Source organism: Pseudophryne corroboree, chromosome 2 (genome assembly GCF_028390025.1).
Source record: "Pseudophryne corroboree isolate aPseCor3 chromosome 2, aPseCor3.hap2, whole genome shotgun sequence".
In the NCBI taxonomy this organism is placed as follows: domain Eukaryota; kingdom Metazoa; phylum Chordata; class Amphibia; order Anura; family Myobatrachidae; genus Pseudophryne; species Pseudophryne corroboree.
In genome coordinates this window covers 497,441,157-497,468,114 of record NC_086445.1, presented here as the reverse complement: position 1 = coordinate 497,468,114, position 26,958 = coordinate 497,441,157, and the positions used below count along the sequence as shown (strand labels likewise).

Genomic DNA, 26,958 nt, shown 5'->3' with positions numbered 1-26,958 from the left:
AGGAAGTGATGGTTTATCTTCTGGATCGCCTTAAGCAGGGTAGGGGGTGTTGATTGTTTCCACAGCTGAGCCAGATTGGCCCGAGCGGCTATTAAGATGTGGCCTAGAACGTATCTGGCAGGAGGAGGAACTGAGGGAGGGAATATATGGAACAATGCAATAATCGGATCAGGTGTAATATTGATGGAAAGGACCTTATTTATCAAGTCGAATATTTCTGACCAGTAGTTGGCGATTACAGGGCATTTCCAGAAGATGTGGAAGATGTGGCCTATCGAGCCGCACTGTCTCCAACATTTATTACTATGGGAAGGCCAGAATTTATGAAGACGGTCAGGGGTCAGGTACATTCTATTAATTAGTTTTATTTGCATTTCCGTGTGGTTTAAACATTTGGACATGGAGTACGAGGATAGGAAAGTAAGTCGCCAGTCGTTTGGGGTCAGGGTCTTACCTAGGTCTTTTTCCCATTTCATGTGCGCGTTGGTTTTGGAGAGAGAAGGGGTTATGAGAAGTTTGTACCAGTATGTGATGTCCCCTTTAGTTGTAGTTAGGGCGAGGCGAGAGAAGAGTGTGGATGAGGTCGCGTGTAGGGTTAAGTAGGAAGGGGGAATTGATCTCCACCAATGGGCGATTTGCATATAGTGAAAGTACTCTGAGGTTGGTAAAGTAAAACGAGATCTAAGATCTGAGAAGGAAGACAAAACTAACCCATCTAGTAGGTCAGCTAGTAGAAGGATGCCTGCCTGTTTCCATTTGGATAAGTTAAGGTGAGGAATCATCCGTGCTAATGTGGAAATGGAGATCTGCGGAATATTGGAGATAAGGGAGGGGGAGGAGGTGGACAGTTTGTCCCAAGAGCGAAGTGTAGCTTGAGTGGATGGAAGGAGATTTGTCGAGATAGGACGGAGCGGTTTAGGGATACGGAAGAGGTCGGCTATGGGGATTGATTTTGCTCGTGCTTGTTCTAGCTCCACCCAATTCAGTTGAGGGTGGATCTGGAAGTAATGCTTAGTGGAGGCCAAGAGAGAGGCTTCGTGGTACAGGGAGATGTTGGGAAGATTGAATCCACCAAATTCTCTCGGCAAAACCATTCTAGAAAGGGCCAGTCGGGGGGGTTTTGAGGCCCAGATGTACCGGGACATGACATTGGTGCAGGCTTGGAGTGTCTTTTTTGGGAAAGGGTATGGGATTGTGCGGAATAGATACATTAACTTGGGGAGCAGGGACATTTTAAATGCTGCCATACGTCCTAGCCAGGAGACCTCATAGGCTGCCCAGGATTTTGTAAGGATATCCAGCGTCTCAACTAGGGGAGAGAGGTTGGCAGTAAAAAGATCAGTAGGGGAGACAGGGATGTGGATACCGAGATATTTTAAAGTGGATTTCCTCCAGTTATAAGGGTAAGATGATTGGAATGTTGGAAGGGACTGGGATAGATTGAAAGGGAGGGCGTCCGTCTTGGTCGTGTTAAGTTTATAATAAGATGCTAGACTATAGGCGTCTAGGGTAGAGTGGATGATGGGTAGGGTTGTAGAGGGGTTGGAGATGAAGAGGAGAACGTCGTCAGCAAATAGGCTCAGTTTATGGAGGGATGTTCCCATCAGTAGAGCCGGGATGTGTGTGTTATCGCGTATTGAAATTGCAAGGGGTTCGATTGAGAGGACAAATATTAGAGGGGACAGGGGGCAACCCTGTCTAGTGCCGTTGGTGATACCGAAAGGTTCAGATAGGAAGCCACCATTGAACACCCGGGCTGAAGGAGAGCTATAGAGCGCCAAAATAGAGGTTAGGATACGGTCTCTGAAACCAAACCTGCGAAGAGCTTCCTGCATGTATTTCCAATTCAATCTGTCGAAGGCCTTCTCCGCATCCAAGGACAGCAAGAGAAGGCCCTGATCTCCAGCTAAGGAGTCTATTAAGTTGAAAACTCTCCGCGTGTTGTCAGATGCCTGTCTTCCTGGTACGAAGCCAGTTTGGTCCGGGTGTATCAGTAGTGGGAGAAAGTTGTTAATTCGTGTCGCTATAATTTTGGCGTATAGTTTAATGTCGCAATTTAGTAATGCAATGGGTCGGTAGTTATGGACAAAGGCGGGGTCCTTTCCGGGTTTTGGGATAGTGACAATACGGGCTTCTAGGAGTTCAGCGGGAAGTGAGCCAAGGTCTGAAAATGTATTAAAGAGTGCCGTCATGAGGGAAGAGAGGGCGTCATGGAAGGAAGAGTAAAAGTCAGAGACAAAACCGTCTGGGCCGGGGGCCTTGTTTCTAGGGGAGGATTTAATAGCTGCTGAGACTTCCTCCTCTGACCAAGAGGCATTAAGCGTAGATAATTGTTCGTGGGTGAGTGCAGGGAAAGATAGGTTATCTAGGAAAGAGGAAATAGAGAGGGGAGTAGGTTGAGGAGTAGAGGGGTCGGACTCTAGATTATAAAGTTTGGCATAGTATTGAGCAAATTGGTTAGTTATGTCTTTAGGGTTCAGTATTTTTTGTTTGGAGGGGGAATGTATACATTTAATCCTGTTCCTAGCTTGCTGTGCTCGTAATTTGCGAGCCAGCATTTTTCCAGCTTTATTTCCAAGGAGGTAAAATTTGTGGCGTAATTTATTCAGGGCCACTTGGGTGCGGGCGAGTAGAAGTTTTTGGAGTTGACCTCGAATGGTAGAAATTTCATTTTTAAGAGTTTTAGAGGGTTGGGCTAAATTTCGAGCTTCGAGGGCAAGTAATTCCGATTCTAGTTTTGCTTGCTTTAGTCGGGCCTGCTTTTTAAGTATAGCACCGGCTTGGATGGCAGCTCCTCGTATAACCGCCTTGAGGGCACACCAGTGGTTGATGGGGGAGGTGTCTTGAGGGGAGTTAGTGGCAAGATAAGAATCAACAGAGTCAGATATAATTTTTCTTGATACCGGATTATTCAACAGATATGGGTATAATCTCCACTGGCGGGGAGGGTTGTGAGGATCGAGCAGTTTCCATTTCCAGAGGACTGGGGCGTGATCAGACCAGGTAATTGGCAAAATATCTACTTCCCCGGTCCTCTGGAGGGACCATTTGTCACAGAGGATCAGGTCTATTCTGGAGTAAGTATTATGGACCAGGGAGTGAAATGTATAGCCTCTTCCCGAGGGGTTGGAGACTCTCCAGATATCGTAGAGGTCGAATTCTGCGAGCAGGTTACGGAAAGCTAAGGAAGGGCCTGAGAGAGCGGAAGGAGTAGATTGGGAGAGATGGCGGGATTTATCCAATTTAGGGTCTAGGACTAGGTTAAAGTCCCCTAGAATCACTAGGGAGCCCTTTGTCGAGTTGCGTATGGCGAGGAATAGTTTACGTAGGAATGCAACTTGGTTAGAGTTAGGCGCATATAGGGATACTAGTGTGACGGGTTTATTGTCCAGGAGGCCGGTAAGAATGAGGTATCTACCGCTTTTATCTGAGATTTGGGTGTGCAGGGTAAAGGAGACGTTTATATTAAATAGGATAGCCACTCCATTTCTTTTAAACGGACCGTTAGCATAGTATCCCAAGGGGAAGTATTTATTCTTAAAGAGGGGAGGGTTATTAGAGGAGAAGTGGGTTTCTTGTAATGCCACCACGTCCGCTCTCTGTTGGTGAAAAAATGATAGGGCCAGTCTGCGTTTGTTAGGCGAGTTCAGACCCTTGACGTTAAGAGATATAAAGTTCAACATTGGGACCGAAGATAAGGAATGATGGGCTCGGGACTATAGGGAATCTGTTTGGAGGGCATATGTCTGGTACCAAGATATAGCAATGATGTGGGGTATGTGTAAAGTTTGGAGCTCAGGGAGCAGGGGGGAGTGAGGGAACGACAAGGGGAGGGACACCAACTAGGGAATAGGAGGTGAAAAACAAGAAAGAAAAAAGGTCCGGTATATTGGACCTGCATGACTACTGCAGGGAGTGGGTAGAAAGGGTCGGGGGATAGCAGTAGTGCAGAAAGTGGTGGAGGCGGGCCGGAAAGGCTTGCACCGCCACTCTAAAACATCTATAGAACAAGGGTATAAACACACGTACAAACGTAATAATCCTCACTAATCAGCGGATGTAAACGACGGGTTCAAAACAGGTAAACAACATGAACTTAGAAGAAATCAGAACTTAGACCCATATCGTAACCATCATCGAGATATTTGGTGAGAGAGTTAACCTGTATCTAGCAGGATAGAGAAGAAAACATGTAGACAGGCAAGTAATGGCATTAGCTTGTAGATAACCTAGGTAAATAAGATGCCTTTCTCTCCCATGAATGGAGGGAGGGGGGTCTACATTCTCCCCGAGCCGGAGAGGCCAGCTAGGGGAGGGTGGGGAGACCTGTTGTAACGGTCCAGTGAATTAAACGGTCGCCCAGTCTTGGCGGACATTAGAGGCACGGGCCGAAGAGGACGGCTTCTGGATAGAAATGTCCCAGTCCAGTAGTAGTTTCACCCCCGCATCCAGGGAGGAGATGATATAGGTCGAATCCTCGTGGGTGATTATCAATTTGACTGGGAAACCCCAGCGATAGTGGATGTCGTGTGACCTTAGGGCAAGGGTGATGGGAGTGAAGGCTCGTCTCTTAGCTATGGTGACTGCAGAAAAGTCTTGAAAAATTTGAAGGCCTCCTAAGATGTCGGAGTTCTTGGATTCTCTGGCTGCCCTCATGATACGTTCCTTAATTGGGAAGAAGTGGATCCGAAGGAGAGTATCCTTAGGGAGGTCGGATGAGACGGAACGTGGTCTGGGTAGTCTGTGAATACGGTCGATCAAAAGTTCTGAAGCTGCCGCATTTGGGAGGAGTTTTTTGAATAAAGCTGTAGCGTAAGACTCCAGTTCAGAGTTGGATACTGAGTCTGGGATGCCTCTGATCTTGACGTTGTTCCGTCGTGATCTGTCCTCCATATCTGCTATCTTGGACTTGAATTGATCCAGATCTTGCTGTTGGCGATCATGGGATGCGAGCAGATCGTTGTGGGAGGCGACCAATTCCTCCATCTTGCGTTCTATGTGGTCTGTGCGATCACCCAGTGCCACCAGTTCGGTCTTGACCTCCCGGACCGCTGAAGTAAGGTCCTTAGAGAGTTCCGACTTAAAGGCGGATAGGATCTGACAGAGGGCTCTCACCGTCAGAGGGGCATCTGATTCACAATCTACTCCTGACCCTGAAAGGGCGGAGGACAGGGCACCAGAGCCCATATGGTCTGATACGGGGGGGGAGAGGAGGTGGTTTGTAGGGGGGAGATTTGAGGGGGTTTCTGAGTGGGGAAGGATACCTCGGGCGGGATTATAACCTTGGCTTTTTTTTTTGCCATTTTTAAGCCCGGGGCCAGTGAGGGGGGTACGGGCGGGCGGAGGTCTGGACCGGGACCGAACAACAGGTACTAAAGAAACAGGAGAACTCAGTCACAATAAAGTCACATATGTGTTATACAGGCAAACATGAGTGGCGGTGGGCTACTTCAAGAGCTCCTACATTCCGAAGGGATTGGGGGTGACGGGCATTTAGGACCTAAAGCCGTCAGTTGTGAATATAGAGTAGAGACGGAGTGGGGAGATTTGCTCCTAAATCAGTGAGTCAGGTTGTACCGCTGCAACGGGGAGTACTTGAACGGTGGATTGTAGGTAATATATCCTCACAGGAATATGTGATCCAGGAGGGGACACATGGGTATATGTATCGCCTGGGATAACTTCGTGGGTATTGCCAGTTGTCAGACTGCTGGCTCAGGTGAGGCGATTCTGGTGGGCTTAGGATATGACCCGTCTGGTAGCGGGCAGGCGTACACTTAGGCCCAATGGACCGCAGGTGCCAGAAGAGACTGGTGGGGAAGGGGAGCGGCAGCTGTGCGGCGGGCCGGTGGTCGCTTGAGAGGCCTCTGCCGGGTTGTCACAGAGGGAGAGGACCAGCGCACCAGGAGGGCGGGGGGCCAGAGGCCAAGCGCCGCGTAGACGGCCAGGCAGGGAGGCTGTGACGTTTGGCTCCCGTTGTGTGGGTCCCGGATATCGGGGCATCCAGGTGTCAGTGCAGGAAAGTAGTGGGTAGGGTGGGGAGGCGAGCAGAGTGGATTGCTCTAGTTCTCAGCCCGTCTGGGCTCTCACCTGATGTTAAGATGGCCGCCGGCGCCGGGAGGGTCTGGATGATCCGCCCGGGTGGGCTGTCTTCTCGGGTGCAGCAGCGACTTTTCTTCTATCGTGTGACGGTCAGCGGGGGAGCCGGAGGCAGGGAGGACCGCGGGTAAGCACCGGGGGGAAGGAGGAGGATCGCCAAGTCTTAAGTGCGGCGCGTCCCGCTTCCGAAGCTCGGGGGCCAGCCGGCCCGAAACTCGAGGCCCCGGCTTTTGGTGAAGGAGAAGGCCGCGGGCGGCGGCTAGCGGGAAGAGTCTCCGGGCGCCGGTTCTTTATGCAGGGTTCTGGCCTGTGAATATGTGGATCCTCTGGGGAGAATTTTAGTCTGTTGCTGTGCTCGGCGGCTCTGTGCAGTGGGGGTGTGCGGCGGGTGTTAGATGAGGTCCCTCAGCCGCGGCTAGCGGTGGTCCGGGTGTCCGGTGTCCTGTGTCCTGAGGCTAATCTCGGTCGGATCTGTGGGTCTCCGGAGCCACCTCCGGTGTATGCTTAAAATCGAGGCCCCGGCTTGTGAGCTTCCCCTAGGCCGCAATCCGCGGGAGTAGTTAAAACTACTCCCCGATTCCGCGGCTCGTTCAGAGGTGCTGCCGTGGGAGTAAGGGGGACAGGAGGGACACTGGGTGTTGTTTAGAGGCCCTGGAGTGGGCTATTTAGTTAATTAGAAGCCCCGTTTTGCAGGAGCTCCTATGTTGCACCTCTGTCTCCCTCTGCAGCCAGACCACGCCCCCCCGCAGCAGGATTTTTGATAGCAATTGGGCAAAACCATGTGCACTGCAGGGGAGGCAGATATAACATGTGCAGAGAGAGTTAGATTTGCGTGTGGTGAGTTCAATCTGCAATCTAAATTGCAGTGTAAAAATAAAGCAGCCAGTATTTACCCTGCACAGAAATTAAATAACCCACCCAAATCTAACTGTTTCTGCACATGTTATATCTGCCTCCCCTGCAGTGCACACGGTTTTGCCCAATTGCTATAAAAAATCCTGCTGCGATCAACTTGGAATTACCCCCATGGCCAGGGTGTATAAAATGTTCAGTGCACTGTTTTGGTCTGACTAATGCCACTATATTTTGTTTTGGGAATGACTAGGCAACAGATTGTCCTGTATTAACAAGGTGTGACTAGTAAAAGCTCCAATTATGCAAATACAGCCCTATAACCATGGTACAGCTAAATAAGATTAACTGTCTGTAACCATGCTTGTTCTATTGATTTTACATATTTGGGAACAGACATCTAGGGGTAAATGTACTAAGATGAGAGTTCTATTTAAGATGGGATGATACCCATAGCAAACAATCAGATTCCAGGTGTTATCTTCTAGAAGGTGCTAGATAAATGAGCAGTGGAATCTGATTGTTGCTGTTAGAAACTGTTGCTGTTAGCAACATACCATCTTAAATAGAACTCCCATCTTAGTAAATTTACACCCTAGAGTTTCTTGCTTAATAACTTGAAGTTAGCAAAATATGAAATTCATGGAGGCAGACTTTAAAAATGGAATAGGTTCTATTGCTCCCAAGAGAGATATGGACAAGGACCTAGCCGTTATAAGATCTCTATTACAGTATAATACCTTCATTTGATAAATAAAATATGTTATATACTGTATATAACAGGGTTGTTGTTTTTTACTTTTGGACAACCCCTTCTTTGTGTAATCTGCCTCCATTGCCTAACAAATCTGCGATATTCCCTTTTTATTAAACTGGGAGTTGGATCATGACCCAACCTGCTCATTTTCTAAGCTAAAATAAAAGTACTACAAGTTGCCCAATTGCTCTTCAACACCTTTAATAGAGTGCTGCTCTACTGAAGAGGTATGCAGAGGTGCCACAGCTCGTGAACAACAGCATAAGTCAGCTCTTGGCATTAGTCAATGGGCTGGTTCTCAAAAGGGGATGTCTAAGAGGCAATAATAATTGTACATCTGAGATACAGGTGCTGCCATTCTGAGAGAGGCTTTATACACAAATTAAAGGCCTATACATTACACACTGGGCGATTTTGAGCTGAAAGCAGCTCACTTTTGGTGTGCTGAGCTGCTTTCAGCTCAAAGCCGCCCAGTGTGTATGCACAAGCGATGAGCAGCGAGCGCTGATGCGCGCTCCCGCTTCATCGCTGGCAGCCGCCGTTCATCTACTGGTATTACCAGTAGATGAATGGCGGGGTGAGCGGCTTTCCATAGCATCCTGCACTGATCGCGATCAGTGTTCTGCATACCCTTGCTCTAGAGTATCAGTATTTTTTTCACAGTGTTGGTAACAGGGCCAGCCCAACCATTACGGCGGGTACGTGGCTGTGTTCGGCACCCCCCACAGTAAGGCACCGCCTTGTAGCATCCTGACAAGAGAGGAAGCCAGAATTTTTAACTGACAACTAAATTAGTGCCTCTGCATCAGAGGCTCAGCAGTGCCACTGTGTAGTTGATGGGTGGGCAGGCAGTGGCACAGGGGGCGGGGGTTGAGAGGGATCACCATAGGAAGCAGACTGACACATTGCTGCCGCCAAGTGGAAGAAGTCACCTGTGTTGACGGGGAGATGGGCACCAGCAAAGTAATGTATTGTGGCCATGACCTTTAGCCCCGCCCCCCGGACCGTGGAGAATGAAGAGACTCCTCTATATTAAGTCAGACCCCACAGCTAGCCAGCTGCAAAACCTCTGATTATACCTCACCAGTGCTCCTCTTCCCCTCTGTGCTCATTTCCTGTCTGAGCACCCCTGCCCTGCTCCCAGTGTATATGACTCCACAAGGTAGATTTATTAAGCCTGGCGAAGTGATAAAGTGGAGGTGATAAAGTACCAGCCAATCAGCTCCTAACTGCCATGTCACAGGCTGGCAGGGCCTGATTAAGGGTTTCAGCCGCCCTAGGCTAATTTAGAAGTGCCCCCCCCCCATTTTTTTTAAGCTAATATTCTCCTATCTTTTATTCCATCCATTTATTTCTATCATTCCAACTATTCCCTCCTGTCTCTTATTCTGTCCATTCCCTAAGACAGAGGTGACCAACCAGTCAGAGGCAAAGAGCCAGAAAAGGTCTGTAGTCAATGGTAAGTCACTATCATGCGTGCCTAAAGCGCAGACGCAAATATGGGTGCATGATCTAGTTGTCACATAGCCACACCCCATTTTTGCGTGCGCATCTTTTGGTATGATGTTTGTAGGAGTATGACCTTGTGTCATAACCCTGTTTTTAGTCATATTGTACAGTGCCACATACATAATGCCCCAGTACAGTGCCACATACATATAAAAATGTCAAAAAATGGGTGCCTCTGCACTGCCAGATACATATATGCCCCCACAGTGCCAGATACACATATGTCCCCACAGTGCCAGATACACATATGCCCCCAGTGCCAGATACACATGCCCCCACAGTGCCAGCAGGGCCTTTTCTAGACAATTTGGCTCCCAGTGCGAGATTTAGAAATGCGCCCCCCCCCCCCCCCAATTGCTCTAAAAAAAAAAATGCGTCCCCCCCCATATAACCATAAAAAGAAAAAGCATGCGTGCGCCGAAGGCGCGCGCGCTCCCGACAAGGGTGTGTGGCCTGATTAAAATGGGCGTGGTCTCATTAAAGTGGGCGTGGCCTCGTCTGATATCATCACACCCACCACAGGGGGGAAAAAATAAAAATAAAAAAGTCCCCTTTTTACACATTACAGCAGGCAAGTGTCCCCATATTACACAGCGCGTCAGGCAGGTGTCCCCATTTTACACAGCGCGGTAGGCAGGTGTCCCCATTTTACAAATTGCGCCAGGCAGATATCCCCATTTTACACAGTACGCAGGCGCCCCCATTTTACACAGTGCGGCAGGCAGGTATCCCCATTCTACACAGTACGGCAGGCAGATATCCCCATTTTACACAGTACGCAGGCAGGTGCCCCCATTTTACACAGTGCGGCAGGCAGGTATCCCCATTTTACACACTACGCAGGCAGGTGCCCCCATTTTACAGAGTGCGGCAGGCAGGTATCCCCATTTTACACAGTACGGCAGGCAGATATCCCCATTTTACACAGTACACAGGCAGGTGCCCCCATTTTACACAGTGCGGCAGGCAGGTATCCCCATTTTACACAGTACGGCAGGCAGATATCCCCATTTTACACAGTACGCAGGCAGGTGCCCCCATTTTACACAGTGCGGCAGGCAGGTATCCCCATAGGCAGGTGTCCCCATTTTACACAGTGCAGCAGGCAGGTATCCCCATTTTACACAGTACGGCAGGCAGGTATCCCCATAGGCAGGTGTCCCCATTTTACACAGTGCGGCAGGCAGGTATCCCCATTTTACACAGTACGGCAGGCAGGTATCCCCATTTTACACAGTACGGCAGGCAGATATCCCCATTTTACACAGTACGCAGGCAGGTGCCCCCATTTTACACAGTGCGGCAGGCAGGTATCCCCATAGGCAGGTATCCTCATTTTACACAGTACGGCAGGCAGGTATCCCCATAGGCAGGTGTCCTCATTTTACACAGTGCGGCAGGCAGGTATCCCCATTTTACACAGTACGGCAGGCAGATATCCCCATTTTACACAGCACGCAGGCAGGTGCCCCCATTTTACACAGTGCGGCAGGCAGGTATCCCCATAGGCAGGTGTCCCCATTTTACACAGTGCGGCAGGTAGGTATCCCTATAGGCAGGTGTCCCCATTTTACACAGTGCGGCAGGCAGGTATCCCCATAGGCAGGTGTCCCCATTTTACACAGTGCGGCAGCAGCAGGCAGGTTTCAAGTGGGGGGGAAGGAAGGGGGAGAGGGGGGGAGAGAGAGAGAATACTTACGTCTTCCCGCTCTTCGGTCCCGCCGACTCACGTCCCTCGCGCCGGCCGCCTCCTCCTTCCATGCTTATCTCATCGCCTCTCCCTGAGCGCTCCTGCTCGGGGGGCGGGGCTTCGCGGAATGACGCTAAGGAGTAACAAAGTGCCGCGGCGGGCGCCCCGTGCGGTTGCACGGCTCGCCCGCCGCTAGAAACGGCACTGAGTGCCAGATACATATATGCCCCCAGTGCCATATACAGATGTCCCCACAGTGCCAGATACATATATGCCCCACAGTGCCAGATACATAAATGCCCCCAGTGCCAGATACATATATGCCTCACAGTGCCAGATACATATATGCCCCCAGTGCCAGATACACATTTCCCCACAGTGCCAGATACATATATGCCCCCAGTGCCAGATACACATTTCCCCACAGTGCCAGATACATATATGCCCCCAGTGCCAGATACATATATGCTCCCAGTGCCAGATACATATATACCCCACAGTGCCAGATACATATATACCCCACAGTGCCAGATACTGTACATATATGCCCCCAGTGCCAGATACACATGTCCCCACAGTGCTAGATACATATACATATGGCTGGAGTGGGGCGGCGGCGGTGAGGACCCTCCTGGATCCTGAGGCTGGAGCTAGATGGCGGCGGCAGCGGTGAAGAGCCTCCTGGACCCTACGGTTGTAGTGGGATGGCGGCAGCGGTGGAGCCTCCTAGACACTGGGGCTGGAGTGGGACGGTGGCAGTGAGATCCTTCCTGGACACTCCTCTCTTGTCAGTGGCTCTGGGGGCGCAGGTGGGAACGGCGTCGGCGTGTAACGTCATGACGCACGTGACGTCCGCACTCGCCACGCCACCCCAGGATCCTGTGCTCCAGGCTGCAGCCTGATCAGCCTATTGGTTGACTTGCAATGGGAGAGAACAGAAGGCTCTTGTGTGGGCGCACTCTTGAGAGAAAAAGTTGATAATGTATGAAAATTTAGAGAATGCTTAAGACATAACTTTTATTAACAATATTAAAACAAAATTGCCCTTCCCAAAGATCTATGAAGAAAATAAAGATTTGAGAAAATGTTAAAATTGTTCTGGTCTCTTTATTTCAAAGAGTATTTGGAAAGGTTGTAGACATTGGATTGTCATACCCCCATTTCCCCTGACCAGTACAGGGTTTCTGTATTAATGGAACCGGGGGTTGGTCAAAACACCGTTTTTATAAGCAAAGTTCAAATAATTAAACTATGAATAACTAGAATGGTAATCAGCGGTCACCACTCTAGGGATTATACACCTGAATTACATATAAATACCATATTTACAGGCAGAATTGTAGGCATCATATTACAGTAAAAAAACTGTTAATATTGTAAACACTGTGATGGAGAAATATGGAATAGAGTTAGTGGTGATACTGCTGTTGGTGTTTAATGTCACATGAAGGAGGAAGTTAATTCCTGCTCTAAAACACCAGGTATTCGCAGGCAGTCACCTTTCCTGATACTAACCCGGCCCAACGCTGTTTAGCTTCCAAGATGGGTTCCGTGTGAAAGTGAACAAGCCCTAAGGGTGAAACGCGTTTTCTGCGGGGGACTCCGTCCACACAGTCCCATAGTGGCATTATCCTAAACACCTGTTCGGCTTCCCTGGCTTTCTGGTTGATTGGAGATTCGTAAGTCCCCTCTATCTTGTGGACCTATGCCACAGATAGCAACATTCTATTTAGGGAGATTTATATTATTTTCTTTCCCTTATTACACTTGTTATTTCTCTGACGTCCTAGTGGATGCTGGGAACTCCGTAAGGACCATGGGGAATAGCGGCTCCGCAGGAGACTGGGCACAACTAAAGAAAGCTTTAGGACTACCTGGTGTGCACTGGCTCCTCCCTCTATGACCCTCCTCCAGACCTCAGTTAGAATTTTGTGCCCGGCTGAGCTGGATGCACACTAGGGGCTCTCCTGAGCTCTTAGAAAAAGAAAGTTTATTTTAGGTTTTTTATTTTCAGTGAGATTTGCTGGCAACAGACTCACTGCTACGAGGGACTTAGGGGAGAGAAGCGGACCTACCTGCTTGCAGCTAGCTTGGGCTTCTTAGGCTACTGGACACCATTAGCTCCAGAGGGATCGAACACAGGCCCAGCCTCGGTCGTCCGGTCCCGGAGCCGCGCCGCCGTCCCCCTTGCAAAGCCAGAAGCAAGAAGATGTTCCTGAAAATCGGCGGCAGAAGACTTCGGTCTTCATTAAGGTAGCGCACAGCACTGCAGCTGTGCGCCATTGCTCCCCATGCACACCACACACTCCGGTCACTGCTGGGTGCAGGGCGCTGGGGGGGGGAGGGCGCCCTGGGGCTGCAAAAAGGGTACCTTACTGGCAAAATAACACATAATATAGTCATTAAGACTATATATGTGTAAAATCCCCTGCCATATATTCCATAAAAAAGCGGGAGAAGTCCGCCGGAAAAGGGGCGGGGCTATCTCCCTCAGCACACCGGCGCCATTTTCCCTCACAGCTCCGCTGGAAGGACGCTCCCCAGGCTCTCCCCTGCAGTTTCCAGACTACATAGGGTAAAAAAGAGAGGGGGGGCACTAAATTTAGGCGCAATCTGTGTAATATCAGCAGCTATAGGGGAAAAATCACTGTGGGTAGTGTGAATCCCTATATATATAGCGCTCTGGTGTGTGCTAGCATACTCTCTCTTTGTCTCCCCAAAGGACTTTGTGGGGTCCTGTCCTCAGTCAGAGCATTCCCTGTGTGTGTGCGGTGTGTCGGTACGGCTGTGTCGACATGTTTGATGAGGAGGCTTATGTGGAGGAGGAGCAGGTGCCGATAAATGTGATGTCACCCCCTGCGGGGTCGACACCTGAGTGGATGGTTATGTGGAAGGAATTACGCGACAGTGTCAACTCCTTACATAAAAGGTTTGACGACATAGCAGATGTGGGACAGCCGGCTTCTCAGCCCGTGCCTGCCCAGACGTCTCAAAAGCCATCAGGGGCTCTAAAACGCCCGCTACCTCAGATGGCAGACACAGATGTCGACACGGATACCGACTCCAGTGTCGACGATGATGAGACTAGTGTACATTCCAATAGAGCCACCCGTTACATGATTACGGCAATGAAAAATGTGTTGCATATTTCTGATATTACCCCAGGTACCACAAAAAAGGGTATTATGTTTGGGGAGAAAAAACTACCAGTGGTTTTTCCCCCTTCTGATGACTTAAATGAAGTGTGTGAAGAAGCGTGGGCTTCCCCCGATAAGAAACTGGTAATTTCTAAAAAGTTACTAATGGCTTACCCTTTCCCGCCAGAGGACAGGTCACGTTGGGAGACATCTCCTAGGGTGGATAAGCGCTCACACGTCTGTCAAAGAAGGAGGCACTACCGTCTCCGGACACGGCCGCCTTAAAGGAACCTGCAGATAGAAAGCAGGAGGCTATCCTGAAGTCTGTATATACACACTCAGGCATTATACTGAGACCAGCTATTGCTTCTGCATGGATGTCAGTGCTGCAGCTGCGTGGTCAGATTCCCTGTCAGAAAACATTGATACCTTAGACAGGGACTCTATATTGCTAACCGTAGAGCACATTAAAGACGCAGTCTTATACATGAGAGATGCACAGAGGGATATTTGCCGGCTGGCGTCTAAAATAAACGCAATGTCCATTTCTGCCAGGAGAGGATTGTGGACTCGGCAGTGGACAGGTGATGCTGATTCTAAAAGGCACATGGAAGTTTTGCCTTACAAGGGTGAGGAGTTGTTTGGGGATGGTCTCTCGGACCTCGTTTCCACAGCTACAGCTGGAAAATCAGCATTTTTAACCCATGTTCCCTCACAGCCAAAGAAAGCACTGTATTATCAGGTACAGTCCTTTCGGCCCCAGAAAGGTAAGCGGGTTAAAGGCGCGCCCTTTCTGCCCAGAGGCAGAGGTAAGGGGAAAAAGCTGCAGCATACAGCCAGTTCCCAGGAATAAAAGTCCTCCCCCGCTTCCTCTAAGTCCACCGCATGACGCTGGGGCTCCACAGGCGGAGCCAGGTACGGTGGGGGCCCATCTCAAGAACTTCAGCGACCAGTGGGCTCGCTCACGGGTGGATCCCTGGATTCTACAGGTAGTATCTCAGGGGTACAAGCTGGAATTCGAGACGTCTCCCCCTCGCCGTTTCCTCAAATCTGCCTTGCCGACGGCTCCCTCGGACAGGGAGGCAGTGCTGGAGGCAATTCACAAGCTGTATTCGCAGCAGGTGATAGTCAAGGTACCCCTCCTTCAACAGGGACGGGGTTACTATTCCACAATGTTTGTGGTACCGAAACCGGACGGTTCGGTGAGACCCATCTTAAATTTGAAATCCTTGAACACTTATATACGAAGGTTCAAGTTCAAAATGGAATCGCTCAGGGCGGTTATTGCAAGCCTGGACGAAGGGGATTTCATGGTATCACTGGACATCAAGGATGCTTACCTGCATGTCCCCATTTACCCCCCTCACCAGGAGTACCTCAGATTTGTGGTACAGGACTGTCATTACCATTTCCAGACGTTGCCGTTTGGTCTGTCCACGGCACCGAGGGTGTTTACCAAGGTAATGGCAGAGATGATGATACTCCTTCGAAAAAAGGGAGTTATAGTTATCCCGTACTTGGACGATCTCCTTATAAAGGCGAGGTCCAGGGAACAGTTGTTGATCGGAGTAGCACTAGCTCGGGCAGTTGTACAACAGCATGGCTGGATCCTGAACATTCCGAAGTCGCAGCTGGTTCCTACAACGCGTCTACTGTTCCTGGGGATGGTTCTCGACACAGAACAGAAAAAGGTGTTTCTCCCGGAGGAGAAGGCCAAGGAGTTGTCATCTCTAGTCAGATACCTCCTAAAACCAAAACAGGTGTCGGTGCACCACTGCACGCGAGTCCTGGGAAAGATGGTGGCTTCTTACGAAGCAATTCCATTCGGAAGGTTCCATGCAAGGATCTTTCAGTGGGATCTATTGGACAAGTGGTCCGGATCGCATCTTCAGATGCATCGGCTGATAACCCTGTCTCCGAGGGCCAGGGTGTCGCTGCTGTGGTGGCTGCAAAGTGCTCATCTTCTAGAGGGCCGCAGATTCGGCATACAGGATTGGGTCCTGGTGACCACGGATGCCAGCCTTCGAGGTTGGGGGGCAGTCACACAGGGAAGAAATTTCCAAGGACAATGGTCAAGTCAGGAGACTTCCCTACACATAAATATTCTGGAACTAAGGGCCATTTACAATGCCCTAAGTCAGGCAAGACCCCTGCTTCAACACCAGCCGGTGCTGATCCAGTCAGACAACATCACGGCGGTCGCCCATGTAAACCGACAGGGCGGCACAAGAAGCAGGATGGCGATGGCAGAAGCCACAAGGATTCTCCGATGGGCGGAAAATCATGTGTTAGCACTGTCAGCAGTGTTCATTCCCGGAGTGGACAACTGGGAAGCAGACTTTCTCAGCAGACACGACCTCCACCCGGGAGAGTGGGGACTTCATCCAGAAGTCTTCCAAATGATTGTACAACATTGGGAAAGGCCACTTGTGGACATGATGGCGTCCCGCCTCAACAAAAAGCTAAAAAGATATTGCGCCAGGTCAAGGGACCCTCAGGCGATAGCTGTGGATGCTCTGGTAACACCGTGGGTGTACCAGTCGGTGTATGTGTTCCCTCCTCTGCCTCTCATACCCAAGGTACTGAGAATAATAAGAGGGAGAGGAGTAAGAACTATACTCATTGTTCCGGATTGGCCAAGAAGAGCTTGGTACCCAGAACTTCAAGAAATGATCTCAGAGGACCCATGGCCTCTGCCGCTCAGACAGGACCTGCTGCAGCAGGGGCATGTCTGTTCCAAGACTTACCGTGGCTGCGTTTGACGGCATGGCGGTTGAACGCCGGATCCTGAAGGAAAAGGGCATTCCGGAGTGACCGCAAACCATTATCACCGCATATGGCGAAAATATGTTGCGTGGTGTGAGGCCAGGAAGGCCCCAACGGAGGAATTTCAGCTAGGTCGATTTCTGCACTTCCTACAGTCAGGGGTGACTATGGGCCTAAAATTGGGTTCCATTAAGGTCCAGATTTCGGCTCTATCGATTTTCTTCCAAAAAGAACTGGCTTCACTACCTGAAGTTCAGACATTTGTTAATGGAGTGCTGCATATTCAGCCCCCTTTTGTGCCCCCAGTGGCACCTTGGGATCTCAACGTGGTGTTGGATTTCCTAAAGTCGCATTGGTTTGAACCACTTAAAACCGTGGAACTAAAATATCTCACGTGGAAAGTGGTCATGCTGTTGGCTTTGGCTTCGGCCAGGCGTGTGTCAGAATTGGCGGCTTTGTCATGTAAAAGCCCTTATCTGATTTTCCATATGGATAGGGCGGAATTGAGGACTCGTCCCCAATTTCTCCCAAAGGTGGTTTCAGCGTTTCATTTGAACCAGCCTATTGTGGTGCCTGCGGCTACTCGTGACTTGGAGGACTCCAAGTTGCTGGACGTAGTCCGGGCCCTAAAAATCTATGTTTCCAGGACAGCTGGAGTCAGAAAGACTTACTCGCTATTTATCCTGCATGCGCCCAACAAGTTGGGTGCACCTGCTTCAAAGCAGACTATTGCTCGCTGGATCTGTAGCACGATTCAACTTGCACATTCTGCGGCTGGACTGCCGCATCCTAAATCTGTGAAAGCCCATTCCACGAGGAAGGTGGGCTCTTCTTGGGCGGCTGCCCGAGGGGTCTCGGCTTTACAACTTTGCCGAGCAGCTACTTGGTCGGGGTCAAACACATTTGCTAAATTCTACAAGTTTGATACCCTGAGGACCTAGAGTTCGCTCATTCGGTGCTGCAGAGTCATCCGCACTCTCCCGCCCGTTTGGGAGCTTTGGTATAATCCCCATGGTCCTTACGGAGTTCCCAGCATCCACTAGGACGTCAGAGAAAATAAGATTTTACTCACCGGTAAATCTATTTCTCGTAGTCCGTAGTGGATGCTGGGCGCCCGTCCCAAGTGCGGATTGTCTGCAATACTTGTATATAGTTCTTGTTAACTAAAGGGTTATTGTTGAGCCATCTGTTGAGAGGCTCAGTTCTATTTCATACTGTTAACTGGGTATAGTATCACGAGTTATACGGTGTGATTGGTGTGGCTGGTATGAGTCTTACCCGGGATTCAAAATCCTTCCTTATTGTGTCAGCTCTTCCGGGCACAGTATCCTAACTGAGGTCTGGAGGAGGGTCATAGAGGGAGGAGCCAGTGCACACCAGGTAGGCCTAAAGCTTTCTTTAGTTGTGCCCAGTCTCCTGCGGAGCCGCTATTCCCCATGGTCCTTACGGAGTTCCCAGCATCCACTACGGACTACGAGAAATAGATTTACCTGTGAGTAAAATCTTATTTTTTCAGTGTGATTTTGTTGTTAAGGGGCTTCTCCATAATATGAGCCAAATTCTCAGTTTCTTTCTTAACTGAGGCCAGGACAGCGTTATCATTATTCATTTTTATCTCCTACATATATATATATATACCGATAGATTAATTGGCAACAATATTATTATAGATTTATTTCTCTTCTTGTAAACACTGACATTTTTGCTGCATTTTTTTCTTTCCATATTGGGACGATTTTTTCATGTTTTTTCATGATTTTTTCATGTTTTTTACTTCGGATGGTCATATACCCTGCTTTGTGTAAGTCACTTACAAAGCCCCATATCACCTATATCTTACAATTGACATATGGTGCCTTTAATTGTATTCTACCTAATACTGTGAGAACTTGTTCACATTATATTATATATTCCTCACCTTGTTAAGGGGCATACCCTCTTTTAATTAAGATTTTCATGTGTATGTTATAATAAGATTTTCAATCACACCAGTATCTAAGGGTGAGACACCAGGGAATTTTTCCCATTACTATTGGAAGATCCAGTCCTCAGTAATTATATTTTGTGTAGCAGCAAAATCTTTTTATTATCCTGCTAAAGCTATTAGCCTATTATATCCAAATTGTTATCTAATTAACTGGTTATCACATTCTTTATTCACTAATTTCGTGGACTCTCATTCATGATTCCCGGAACATTGTACCACAACAGTGGGAACTTTTGAACCGGGTCTAACGTGGAAAGCATATCCACATATTTTCACCAACTTTTTTCTTATTCTCCATCTCCTCTCTGTTTCTTCCAATTTCTTATTTCTTATATAGGTGCACTCTCATTCGTGTACACATAAATCTCTACTACCATACCACGCTGTCAGCGCCCGATCTCGTCCGATCTTGGAAGCTAAACAGCGTTGGGCCGGGTTAGTATCAGGAAAGGTGACTGCCTGCGAATACCTGGTGTTTTAGAGCAGGAATTAACTTCCTCCTTCATGTGACATTAAACACCAACAGCAGTATCACCACTAACTCTATTCCATATTTCTTCATCACAGTGTTTACAATATTAACCGTTTTTTGACTGTAATATGATGCCTACAATTCTGCCTGTAAATATGGTATTTATAATAAAAGTTATGTCTTAAGCATTCTCTAAATTTTCATACATTATCAACTTTTTCTCTCAAGAGTGCGCCCACACAAGAGCCTTCTGTTCTCTCCCATTGCAAGTCTGCGTACTTTCTGGCTCTGGGTGCACCACCAACCAGGACAGCGTACCATAGAAAAGACGGTAATATACGTATTTTTCTCCCTTTTAATAAGGGTAACACACTGTCCAATTTTGGTCCTTTTCTCTCGAATTTATAAATTATTATACTTAAATAAACCCTGTGCCAGATCGCCCGTTGTCTTTCAGCCTATTGGTTGATCAGGCCCTGCAGGCTGGGCTTGACAACTGACAGTTAGGAGCTGACTGGATGGTGCTTTATCATCTTCCACTTTACCACTTCACTAGGCTTAATAAATCTGCCCCTATGACCCCAGTGCGAATGTCTCCAGCACCCCCCAGTCACCAATGTGTAAATTTCCATTCTCTCCTGTCAGCAGTGTGTATGTCACCCCAAGCCCCGGAGTGTATGTTTCCATGTGCCCTCTCTGGCCGCAGTGTGCATGTCTCCATGTATACATGCAAGCACGGCATGTATTCAGTGCCCCCAAAATTAAGGAAAACTTTCGTTGCGAGGCCCCACCCACTAAGCAAATGCCATGACCCTCTCTCCCGAGGCCACGCTTCCTTTCCGGGTCGCGTGAGGCTTTGCCGCACAAGGATCCCAGGTGTCAAGATTGAAAAGTTGGGAGTTATGCGTCTGCAGTGTGTATTTTTCCATTTTCCTCTCCACCAGTGTGTCTGTATCATCCTTGTGTGTGACTGTCCTTTGTTTTCCCTCCATCTTTTACCTGTGTCTCCCATTACTCCTCTCACTATATCTATCCCACCACCTAATTCTACTATTTATCCCCCACCACTTACGCTTACCTTTACTCTACCTTCACATACCACTTTTATAGGCCCTACACACTGGCCGATTTTTTGAAAGATATGAACGATCGCGTTCATAAATGAACGAGAACTCGTTCATATCTTTCAGTGTGTAGGCTCCAGCGATGAACGATGCGCGTCCCCGCGCTCGTTCATCGCTGGTCCCCCGTCGGCTGTACATGCAGGCCAATATGGACGATCTCGTCCATATTTGCCTGCACTTCAATGCAGCCGGGTGACGGGGGAGTGAGGAAACTTCATTCCCCCCGTCACTGCCCCCCCGCTGCCGGGTCGCTCGTCGGCTGTATCCGCCGTCGGGCAGCTCGGCGGCGGGTCGGCCAGTGTGTAGGGCCCCTTACTCTTACCCTGCTCCTCCTTCCGCCACCCCCTTTCTTCTTTCACTTGTCCCTTCTTCACCACTTACCTTTCTCCTCCTTTTCTGCTGAAGCCGATGGAGTCTCACTGGCTGACGGTCAGAAAGGGTGAGGATGGCAGGTAAGCGCAATCTTCTGTTTCCCTATACCCTGCTGTCGCTGGCGAAAACCCTGATGGCAGTAACATTTGTCAGTTTTCGCCAGTGAAGCTTCCCATATGATTTTCATCTGCAATAAAAGGTTTTATTCGAAGTGAATGTAGATTTTGGCCTCCCTTAGTGGAATAAATTATATTATAAACAAACAAAATTAAAGCATAATTTTCTGAAGATCCGCCTTGATATGTCCCATAGAGCTAGAACTTTATCTGTGTATAATATTATTTATTCCACCTAGAGGCGCCAAAATCTATATTTGCTTACCAAAAAAATTAGGTTAAGGCTGGCCCTGGGTAGCAGACAAGGGGTGTGATTCTGTTGGTACACATATTTTATAATTTGTAGCCAACCAGTACTGTGGGGGGGTTTTTCCCCCCCAAGATTCATTTTTATTAGTTTTTCAAATAAATCGGGGGAAGGGGGGGGGGGAATTACAGAAATAAAAAGCAGGAGGGAGGGAGGGGACATACATTGCATCACAATAGTACATACATATAGGGGGTCATTCCGAGTAGTTCGCTCGTTGCCGATTTTCGCTATATTGCGATTAGTCGCTTACTGCGCATGCGCAAGGTTCGCAGAGCGCATACGCTTAGTTATTTTACACAAAAGTTAGCTATTTTACTCACGGCATAACGAGGATTTTTCATCGTTCTGGTGATCGTACTGTGATTGACAGGAAGTGGGTGTTTCTGGGCGGAAATTTGCCGTTTTCTGGGCATGTGCGAAAAAACACTGGCGTTTCTGGGAAAAACGCGGGAGTGTTTGAAGAAATGGGGGAGTGTCTGGGCGAACGCTGGGTGTGTTTGTGACGTCAAACCAGGAACGAAACTGACTGAACTGATCGCAATGGCTGAGTAAGTCTGGAGCTACTCAGAAACTGCTAAGAAATATCTATTCGCAATTCTGCGAATCTTTCGTTCGCAATTCTGCTAAGCTAAGATACACTCCCAGAGGGCGGCGGCTTAGCGTCTGCAATGCTGCTAATAGCAGCTAGCGAGCGAACAACTCAGAATGAGGGCCATAGTGTTCTCGGTAGTAATTAGATACAGCATATCGGTCTACAGCATGTGGAACAATTGTTAGTGGTATACAAAGGAAGCATCTCCCATAGAGGGTACGGTGTCTGGGAGTAATATAGGCGGGCCGTCCTAAAATTAGCGTTTTGGAATGCTCTGGGTATCCTCTCTGGAGAGTGGCTTTTACTGTAAACAATGTGTCACAACTGAGGGTTTAGGCTGACAGGAGGAAGCCTCAGTTGTAGGAGCTGGAATGAAATTAAACCTGGAAGGTTTAATCAGACCCCTGGACATGTAAGTGTAGAAGGATTACCCAAAGGTGTGACCATGACAACCAGGTTAAAAGTCAATAAAAGGTTTTATTAACAGACTCCGTGTATAAACAACAGTATTCACAGTTGATAAAAGCAAATGGCAAATAATACAGTTCCTGGATCACTATAACCATGAGAGGTATCACAGAGCACTGGTAGGTTGAGGAATGGATGTTAAAGTCCTTTGATGGAATAACCTTACCAGGCCTGGCTGTAGTAGTGAAGATAGCCGAGGAACACGCCAGTAGAAGTATAGATGTAATTGGTAACTTGAACGACTGTTGTAGATACTGGATGGAACCAGCCAGGTGGTAGAGACACGAAGTGGATGCTGAATGGAATCAGACAGGTGATGAAGACACGGAGTGGATGCTGGATGGAACCAGACAGGTGATGAAGACACGGAGTGGATGCTGGATGGAACCAGATAGGTGATGAAGACACGGAGTGGATGCTGGATGGAACCAGACAGGTGATAAAGACACGGAGTAGATACTGTAAGATGCTAGGGAGCGTGGAAACAGAAGAGTTGAGAAGAGGTTACCGGTGGTAGTGGATACTGCTGGTAAGTAGGGATCCACTGGAATAACACCGGCACTTTGAAGAAACTGGATACTGCTGGAAGCTGACCGCTGGAAGCAGATGGGTTAATAGCTGGAATAGCCACGGAGGGCTGCAGAGTCAGGCTGCACCGCAGGATGGTAGGCAGGTGCGGGTCTTGTAGTGGATGCTGGAGACAGGAGCTGGAACCTGGAGAAACAACCACAGGAGAGAGAGACTGGAACAAGGTTTGACGTTCAAAGCACTGACCATTTCCTGGTCCAGGCACAGGATACTTATACCTGCTGCATGGCAGGCATTGGCTGGCCAATCATGCAGATTCACAGTGCAGCAGATTGGTGGAGACTGAACATGTGACTGGAACAAACATGGCTGCGCCATGTTAGTACTTGGAGGGAAAGCTGGTTTGGAAAACCATGTGGAAACACAGCAGCAATGGCGGCGCCGACCACGGAGGGCAGGAGACGCCAAACTGACAACTGCACACTGAGACACATGGATGACAGCGGAGACCGCGGCAGACATGGGGCACCACTCTGACAACCTGCATACTAGAACACAGGAGCGGCGGCGGAGGCCGCAGAGGACGGGAGACGCCATGCTAGATTCAAACATGGCGTCGCAGTAACAGCGTCTCAGAGTGACAGGAGGGATATGCAGAATGTGGACATCAGTAACACAGATGAGATCCGGTCCTGGAACGCTGAGCCAGCCTCAGAAGGCATCTAAAAGGCAAGTAATGGCGTCCAGATACCCGGATCGTGACAGCACCCCCCCCTTTAGGAGTGGCCCCAGGACACTTCTTCGGCTTTTGAGGAAACTTAGAGTGGAAATTCCGGACCAAGGCAGGAGCATGGATATCCGAAGCATTGGTCCAAGAGCGTTCTTCAGGACCATAGCCCTTCCAATCAATAAGATACTGCAATTGACCGTAACGGAAACGTGAGTCCAGAACCTTGGCCACTTCATACTCAACTCCCCGTTGAGTTTGGACTTTCGGAGCTGAAGGAAGTGCAGAATGAAACCGATTCAGGATCAGCGGTTTCAACAGGGACACATGGAATGTCCTGGGTATCTTCAGGAAGGGAGGTAACTGGAGTTTGTAGGCAACAGGATTGATGACTTGTTCAACTTTGAAAGGACCGATGTAACGAGGTGCAAATTTCATGCTGGGAACTCTCAACCTCAAATTCTTCGTGGACAACCACACACGATCACCCACCTTGAGAGCAGGAACTGCTCTACGCTTCCTATCAGCAAACTTCTTATACCTGAATGAGGCTTTGAGCAGGGCCGCTCGCACACTCTTCCAGTTGTTAGAAAACTGACGCAAGGTGACATCCACTGCTGGAACTGAAGTTGCTGGAAGCGGTTGGAATTCTGGAACTTTAGGGTGGAATCCATAGTTGATGAAGAATGGTGTTGAAGAAGATGAGGAATGGTATTGATTGTTGTGGCTGAACTCGGCCCAAGGAAGGAGTTGAACCCAGTCATCTTGAGAGGAAGACACATAAATGCGGAGGAAGGCCTCCAAGTCCTGATTCACCCTCTCGGTTTGACCATTGGTCTGAGGATGATAAGCTGTAGAAAACTTTAACTTGACTTGGAGGGCTTGACATAAACTTCGCCAGAACTTGGCTACAAATTGTACACCACGATCGGAGATGATCTCTTCAGGAAGACCGTGCAGTCGGAAGATCTCTTGAATAAACACTTGAGCCAGCTTGGAAGCTGACGGAAGACCGGTGAGAGGTATGAAATGTGCCATCTTGGTGAACCGGTCAACTACCACCCAGATGGTATTAAACTTGTTGCACATAGGCAGATCTGTAACGAAGTCCATCGACAAATGGGTCCACGGTCGACGGGGAACAGATAATGGAACCAGTTGCCCAGCAGGCGACTGGCGGGAGACTTTGTGTTGGGCACACTTTGGGCAAGAGGCAATAAACTCCATGACGTCCTTCTTCAGAGTTGGCCACCAATAGGACCTAGAGATAAACTCAAGGGTTTTCTGGATACCTGTATGTCCGGCAAAACGGGAAGCATGGGCCCAATGCATGAGCTTCTTCCTTAACACCGGCTTCACAAAACTTTTCCCTGGTGGAGGCGTAGAGTCCATCCCTACCGTGGAGAATGCCAACGGATTAATAATAGGATGCTTGTCCGAATACTCTGACTCATTTTCTTGCTCCCATGAGCGGGAAAGGGCATCGGCCTTGCGATTCTGAGAACCCGGACAGAACTGGAGTTTAAAGTCGAACCTGGAAAAGAAAAGTGCCCATCTGGCTTGACGAGGGTTAAGACATTGTGCGCCTTTCAGATATAAAAGATTTTTGTGGTCGGTAAGTATAGTGACTGAATGGGAAGCTCCCTCTAACAGATATCTCCTTCTTCCAGAGTGAGCTTGATGGCTAGCAACTCCTGGTCGCCAATGGCATAGTTGCGCTCAGCTGGGGAGAACTTCCGGGAGAAGAAACTGCAAGGATGTAGATGACCATCTTTAGCCCTCTGGGATAACACCACTCCTACTCCAACGGAGGAGGCATCTACCTCAAGGATGAAAGGAGAGTCGATGTCGGGCTGTTTCAGAACTGGTGCAGAGATGAAGCGTTGCTTTAATAGATAAAAAGCTTGTGTAGCTTCTTCAGACCACTTGGACGGGTTAGCACCCTTCTTGGTAAAAGCAGTGATAGGCGCCACAATGGTGGAAAAGTCTCGTATAAACTTTCTGTAGTAATTGGCGAACCCTAAGTACCTCTGGACCCCTTTGAGGGTTAGGGGAATCGGCCAATTCTGGATTGCTTGTAGTTTCTCAGGATCCATCTCTAGTCCGGAACCGGACACAATGTAACCTAGAAACGGAATGGATTTGACTTCAAAAACACATTTCTCTAATTTGCAATAGAGATGATTGACACGGAGACGGGACAGAACCTCCTTTACCCAGAAGCGATGTTCCTCTAGATTATTGGCAAAGATAAGGATATCATCTAGATAAACTACGACATGGCGGTACAGGATGTCTCCGAAGATTTCATTTACGAAATGCTGGAAAACAGCTGGAGCGTTGCTCAATCCGAAGGGCATGACGAGGTACTCATAGTGTCCATCCCGGGTGTTAAAGGCGGTCTTCCACTCGTCACCCTCACGGATCCGGATGAGATTGTAGGCACCCCTCAAATCCAACTTTGTAAAGATGGTTGCTCCGCTAACTCTATCGAAGAGCTCTGTAATCAAGGGTAAAGGATAACGGTTCTTAACGGTAATGTCGTTCAAACCTCTGTAGTCGATGCACGGCCGCAGGCCACCGTCCTTCTTTTTAACGAAAAAGAAGCCTGCGCCAGCTGGAGAAGAGGAAGGTCGAATAAAACCCTTCGCCAGGTTCTCTTTGATGTACTCCTCCATGGAATGCGTATCTGGAAGGGACAATGGATAAGTTCGGCCTTGAGGTGGAACCTTCCCTGGGATGAGATCAATTGGACAGTCCCATTCTCTATGAGGAGGAAGGATATCAGCGGAGGCTTTACTGAACACATCTATGTAGTCTTGATATGGAGGAGGTGGAACATCAGACGACCTGGGGGAGGAAGAACAAACAGGAAGGACTTTGGACAAACAGGTCTCAGCACAGGAGGGACCCCATGCTAGTATCTGCGTGGTCGTCCAGTCAATCGATGGATTGTGAAGACGGAGCCATGGAAGGCCCAAAACCACTGGATGTGTGGCTCTTGGAATCACTAGAAAGGAAATAAATTCTGAATGAAGAACTCCTACTCTTAGACGAACTGGTAGAGTCCTTAAAGAAATTACTGCATCAAAAATCTTACTGCCATCCACGGCAGTCAAGGAAATAGACGTAGGAAGTCTCTCGGTGGGTAGGGACCACCGTTTAACATAAACTTCGGTTATGAAATTCCCAGCTGCTCCGGAATCAAGGAGGGCAATGACGTTCCTATAACGTTGAGCAATTTGAAGCGAGACTGGGAGATTACAATCATGAGGAGATGGAGAAGAGATCATTACTCCTAGACGGCCCTCTCCTTGGCGAGCTAGGATTTGGAGTTTCCCGGACGTTTGGGACAGGCATTGACAGCGTGAGACGGAGCTGCACAGTAGAGACAGAGAGACTCAGAGAGACGTCTTCGGCGCTCAGCAGGAGATAGACGGGAACTGCCAATT

General features: G+C 48.8%; 1 protein-coding gene and 1 pseudogene across 1 annotated transcript in view; one reads left to right on the top strand and one right to left on the bottom strand.

Moving 5' to 3' along the window:
• Positions 1-26,958, bottom strand: part of LOC135030978 (transmembrane protease serine 11D-like) — a 213,772-nt gene that overhangs the window by 145,522 nt on the left and 41,292 nt on the right. The window lies entirely within an intron of this gene.
• Positions 19,163-19,281, top strand: LOC135052681 (5S ribosomal RNA; annotated as a pseudogene).